This window comes from Papaver somniferum, unplaced genomic scaffold (genome assembly GCF_003573695.1).
Source record: "Papaver somniferum cultivar HN1 unplaced genomic scaffold, ASM357369v1 unplaced-scaffold_19, whole genome shotgun sequence".
Classification (NCBI taxonomy): Eukaryota; Viridiplantae; Streptophyta; class Magnoliopsida; order Ranunculales; family Papaveraceae; genus Papaver; species Papaver somniferum.
In genome coordinates, this window is record NW_020628818.1 from 562,497 (window position 1) to 568,693 (window position 6,197).

The following is a 6,197-nucleotide window of genomic DNA, read 5'->3' on the forward strand; positions in this document are numbered from 1 at the left end:
TAGTGGCAGAAAACAGTCGTGCTGCTGAATAACAATAAGATCACCCACTGGTCGCGTGAGCGAGAAGATGATGGGTGGCAGCCCTGAGTAATTCAGGTGGGCGCTTTCATAAACTCGGTGCTGTCTCAATTGTTGCAACTTTGACTTGCTTCAAACGCCCATAAAATCTTCATACAACGTCAGAATAACTCCATTCATTCGCCGATGGTTTCGCATTTTCGCCCTCTTCAAGATGATAGAAAGAACTCCAATATTAGAACGAGTTCCACTTGGTCTTTGGCCATTCCACACGTGTAGCTAACTTCTTTTATTGCACAATAAAGTGCATATTCGCTTATTTTGGATGATTCACCTAGCAAAACATAAATAAGAGAAAACAACAGTAATATAGAATAATTCGCAAGAATATATAGCAACTACTAGCATGGATTCGACACTAAATATATGAAAAATATGCACTTAACAGTTTCTTCTGAGAAACATAATTAGGTTAACGACTTAAAGACTTCACTTCGAGATTCATAAACCAGGTACGCCTATCTATTACCTTGATAATTTGGGTATCATGATCTTTCTTTTCTGTTATCGAGGTTTTCATAATTTCTTTCAGACGACATAGATATAACAAAGTTCTCATCGTCTCAGACTTTGTGATTCCACAAGATAGATATTTCATAACGATTCTTAATTGAACTCGTCTAAGATTGTTCTTGTGGGGTGGTTAGTAATAATCTAGGCTGCTCTTTAGGGAATCATAAATACCGAATATGTGAGGTTTGCTAGTTTTTTCACTGCAGACAGATTTCCCCACCTTGATCTCACGATCTAAACGGAAATCAAATAGGATTATCTGTTAGAGGAAGATTAGTATCAAAAGTCTTCAATTATGTTCAAGCAAACCTTAGGTTGTAAAGGATGTCATCTAAAGAATCAATTGCTTAGAACTTTGCGAGGTTCAAGAGACATAAGGAGTGTGGATGTAACTGAATCTCTTGGAGGGTGGATTTGGTCTCAACTACACTCCAGTCTGAAGTTCTGATATTAAGTTGGTCTACTTGGAATTGTATTACATTTTTTTTCCATACAGGTTTCCAAATGAAAAATTTTGTTACATGGTTAAATGGTCATTTGTGGTTTGGAAATAAAGCCAAAACCTATTAACAAATTTTCATCAAGCACAAGTGTTAGGATCATTGACAGATCCAACTATTTCTTAAGGTTTAAATCAACTGCAAAGTAACAAGCGTAACATAAGTGTCCAAACCGGACGAAATCTGTCTGGATCGGTCGGATACTGATGGAATAATCTGAAATAGTGTCTGAATTGCCGAATTGAAACTGATTACTGTTGAAGAAGATGAATATCCTGATGTTTTTGTGGATGTTGTTTCCATCGAAGTTTTTGTTGTTAATGTTGGGTACGTTGTTGTTGTTGCTGAAGATAAAAATTATTTTGCAAAGAACTATTCGCACTCTTTAACACCATCAACATGAGATAGGTTAAACCATCACAAAACCAGTAGGAGTCTTTGATCTTGTTGACGTTGTTTTTCTCAAAATGAAGAAGATGTTATTCTTTTGAGGAGAAAAGTACCACTTTTTTCTGAAATTAACAAAACTCCGCCACAAGAACTTGCTAGTAATTAATGAGAAGCAATCAATAAATAGACAAAAAAAGCAACAACTAAAATCAGCAATCTAAGATGATTTGGATGGCGATTGACCGATAGACCTGACTTGCTGGTACACTTGGCTAACAGCCAGATCGCAGCCCAGACGACAATCTAGCCCTAAGTATGGCAATTTTTCATATGGTATAAACAAGACCCTTGCCAAAGCTTTTATCAGCCAAAAACCAACCTCATTATCGGAAGTTAACAATAAAAGAATTCTGGATGGAAAGTCAAGGTAAACCAATCTCTCCACATATTTTGACAAACGCAAATGATTCGTGTATGGGGAGAGAACAAATACCGTGTGAGAGAGCGAATGGACCCACTTAACCCATTCTCAATCCCAATGTTAAAACAACTGAAATTTTGTCACCCATTTTCCTCCCGGAATTCTGCGCGGTATGTGCAAAAGTATTGTTTGAAAAATGCATTTAAAATTGACATAGGGACAAGGAACCCTAATGCATTTAATGGTGCAGACCAAGGTTTTTAAAGTGCGAAGCGAAGCGTGACTCGTTTTCCATTTCTACAAGCGATGCGTATGTTGAAGCGTGAAACGTCGTTTCATGGTTGATGTTTGAAGCGGATGCTTTCTTGTAAATAATATTAATTGTTAGTGCAAAGTATATAATTTAGGATGATAATATTTATATAAATTTAATATATGTCCAAATATTATCGAAAGTGAAAGCCTGGTACAGTGGTTCACAGTACCCCAGCTGAACAAAACGTCTGAGGTTTGAATCCCTGGTGGGAAATTTAGGCGGGAAGTGAGAGGCGCATAAACCATTTTCATTTGTTTCCTTTAAAATTCTTTGAAAAATATGGCGGGAAATTTAGGCGGGAAGTGAGAAGCCCATAATCAAGGGAATCTTTCCGCTTCGTTAAATTAACCTATGATAAATTAATAATTTTGCTAAAATAATATTTTTTTTTGTCATTCACAACTTGGGCCAGTATGCTAAACTAGTATAACCGTTGCCACGGTGAATGGGCCAACCGAAAAACTTGACGAAACGACACCACTACTTGGACCAGTATGCTAAACTAGTATAACCGTTGCCACGGTGAATGGGCCAACCGAAAAACTTGACGAAACGACACCACTACGTGATCGCACGGATTCAGATTTATAAAGGAGAAAAAATATTCCAAGTAATGAGATGATTCAGATAACTAATGAGATAACTAATTCAGATAACTAATGAGATAACTAATTCAGATAACGGTATTTGCTGCACTTGTTCTCCTGGCACGCTACATTCATTATTTAGGGAATTCACATAACTAATGAGATGATTTAAACGTTTTGCATCATTTTATTTGTCTGCGGTAGCATATATTCTGGACTCTAACTCTAGCATATCAGATAGTGTAGTTTAGCTCATTAAAGCACTCTTATGATTCTCCTAGATAAAGGATTTCCTGGTACATATCTCCACTCACTATTTGTAGAGTTTTATCCAAAACAGTGTTGCGAAGATTAACATTGAAACCTAGCGAACTGCTAAATCCCTCCAAAAACAAGACCCAAGTTTAGGCCACAGCACACAACTCTCCTTCAACCGCTGGTTACAATGGCACTGCTACGAGGATATATAACAATCACTACCTGCCTTCCAAAATCCAGCCCAGGCCGGTCCATTACAAACTCCGGTTGCCAAATCCACTTTAGAATCGCGTCACCAGCAACACCACCAACTCGAGCTTGAGAGCAAAACAAATCAGCACCCATTAAATCCAGTTCCAATCATATCCACAAATCACCAAGATAGAGGCAATGCAATTTATCCCCATTTGAACCTTGCGAACCCCAATCCCATTTGTTGTTGCTGCAATCATAACCAACATCAATTTTAGATAGTGGGAATTAGAGAAACCATCAACTCGACTTCACTATTGACGTAGAGAATAACCCCAAAATATCGTCTGTTGATGTCTCTGTTGTCGTAACGAGCTTCAATAATGTCATCTATCTTATTCTCCATCTTCCAATCTTCACTGTCGACTGCCCGAACATATTGTTGCTGTTCTGTAACGAGATTATACCATGGCTATGAGTTGAACTAAATCAGCCACTAATCAACCTCAGATCATTCCGTGGAGTGTTAGCTTCCATGTTCATGTACGTCCTTGCTGTATACTCGATTCACATCAGCCACGGCACCTTCGTCAACAACTCCATACAAACCCCATTCAAACCATCTCAGTCACGTCCAACTCTCCATCTTCACTACTGCAATATGCATTAACCACTGTCCACTTCCCTGAACTTCTGGATGTCTTCACCTGATCTTCAAATGCAAAAGCCAGCAACCATCCATTTCAGTGACTACATTCAGCTCAACCAATCACCTATTGCAACCATGGCAGCAAATACCTCCCTGACCATCCTCCACCGGTAGCTTAGCCAATTAACCTTGCAACCCCAATTTCAGTCCATTCAAATCTGAGAACCATACAGACTCCATCGATTTCAGCCAACATCACCAGCCGAGAAACATCTTCGCCACTGCAATAAGAATGAACCACAGTGCCATTTCCACTTCCCTTGAGAAGCACTATTTCCTATTTCAGTTGCTCCACCAACTGATCACTTTCCGTTCACCGAATCGATCATAGTTTCCTTCCTTCTATTGTCTTCTAGCATTTCCTTCAACTGTCGATCCATTGAGATCAACAGCTCGAAGTACATACCACAATAAGAAACCCCACGTTTCCGTCGACGTTGCTGCTTCAGTTCGAGTAGAAGCTCGATTCCATATTCATTCTCATCTCAAGAACTGCCCATACTACCATCACAGACTACACTCTCAATCTTTGGTACAGCCAAGTTGATTCATGGCAACAACACATGCAGTCTTCAATTTCACTTCTCAGTCAGTAAACCAATAGTTTCGCCTAACCAATTTCGGACCTTGCTGCTGTTGTAGGACGCTGCTATCTTCCCCTGCTAGCTCTTATTTCAGCCACTTCTTCTTTAATACTAACAGTCGATGCCATGGATTTCCATCTTGCGAAATCAGATGGTTGAAACCCTCTCGAACTCCACCTGAATGAGAACTTGTACGGTCTTGTACATTCCACTAATAACACGCGGTGAAAATACCCTTTAACCTCTCTTCTTCTTCTTGCCACTACACATCAAATCCACAGAATATCAAAACGTAGGGCCTATAATCAACTTCTATTGCATTTTCATTCCGGCTCAAGCACAGAAGCTGAATTCAGTTCCATTGATCCAACATTTTATTCTATTTGTCTTTAATTCAGCCAATTAACTTTTGCACAAGCCGCAGCCCAGCATCAAGCCCTCTAGCCTCCTGATAAGTAATACAAACAAATGAAGTATCTCTAATAAGCACCCTTGTCAAAAAAAAAAAAATATAATTTTTAGAAAACCCGTCTAGGCCACCAAACGATGAAAGTACTTTGGTTAAAACCTGATATAAATTTGAGAACATCATGCACCATGTGAACATTACAGCTGTCACTTGTTTGCTCCTAGGAGAGCACTGAGGGGAGAAGCCTCTTAGGGGGAAAACATGCTGATTAAACAATATACGTGCTAGATATCAACATGATTGCACAAACCAGTCGAGGGCACCAAAAAATCAGACCCCAATTCAAACTTTAAGAACATAGTGAATAACATGTGACCATTACAGTTGCAACTTGTTCGGCGCAAGAAGAGCATGGAACTAACCTGGTAATTGTTTGCTCATAATAAGTCAGGTAACAAATCAAACAACTACTTCAGTACGAATAAACAATTAATAAGCAGAAACTTGGTCTTTTATCCAAACTAGAATTAAGATAAATTAGAGGCTTGCCCAATCCTTAGCACCCTCTGAAATGCTACTTCACCAATCGCCTCCACTGAAACCATAGAACTATTGTTCTAGAAAACCCGAACTCCTCAATTTCCCAATTAATGTTCTTCTTTAAAATCAAATCCTCAAATTAAAACCATAACCTTCTGCAGAAAAAAACACAACAGAATAAGAATTCAGGAAGTAAAAATTTGATTCATGCATAAGATTTGAGAAATAAGGAAAAACACACATATCACAGAATTGATTCTTACCAATGTTTGAAGATCGTGGTGGTGGTGGTTCAATTTCAATGAGAAGTTGGCGAAAGTTGAAAAAGAACTTTGATTCTCATTCGGTCTCAATCCTCCTTCAACTTTCGAAAAATTCTTACTGAGATCTAATCACCAAATTAAACACTCCCATTCACCAATTTCAATCCTCCTTCAATTTCAAATCAAACATTCCAAATTTGAACTCAAAAACCCTAATTTTCCTGTGAACGGATAAGAAATCCCTGGATCGAAAACAAATCCTAGAAATAATTGGTGACGGAGAGTGATGGTGGTGGTTATTGAATCTGTTGATGAAGAGTGGTGGTGGTGAATCTGCTAATGAAGGGATTGAAGGAGGTGGAGGCGAGCTAACAGTGAACGAAGATGAGGAGAAGTTGGGTTCAGCAGGGAAACTAACGTCGAAGAAGAAAATGAAA

The 6,197-nt window shown here is 38.7% G+C and overlaps 1 long non-coding RNA gene across 2 annotated transcripts; it reads right to left on the reverse strand.

Moving 5' to 3' along the window:
• Window positions 1-2,969: 2,969 nt before the first annotated feature.
• LOC113338872 lies at window positions 2,970-6,197 on the reverse strand. Of its 2 annotated transcripts, none has more exons than XR_003354877.1 (3): window positions 5,761-6,197; window positions 5,380-5,652; window positions 2,970-4,996 (listed from the first exon to the last, which is right to left on the reverse strand). It is a non-coding gene; the product is annotated as an uncharacterized LOC113338872 (long non-coding RNA). The 2 variants fall into 2 exon arrangements; XR_003354876.1 differs by having other exon boundaries at window positions 5,117-5,652.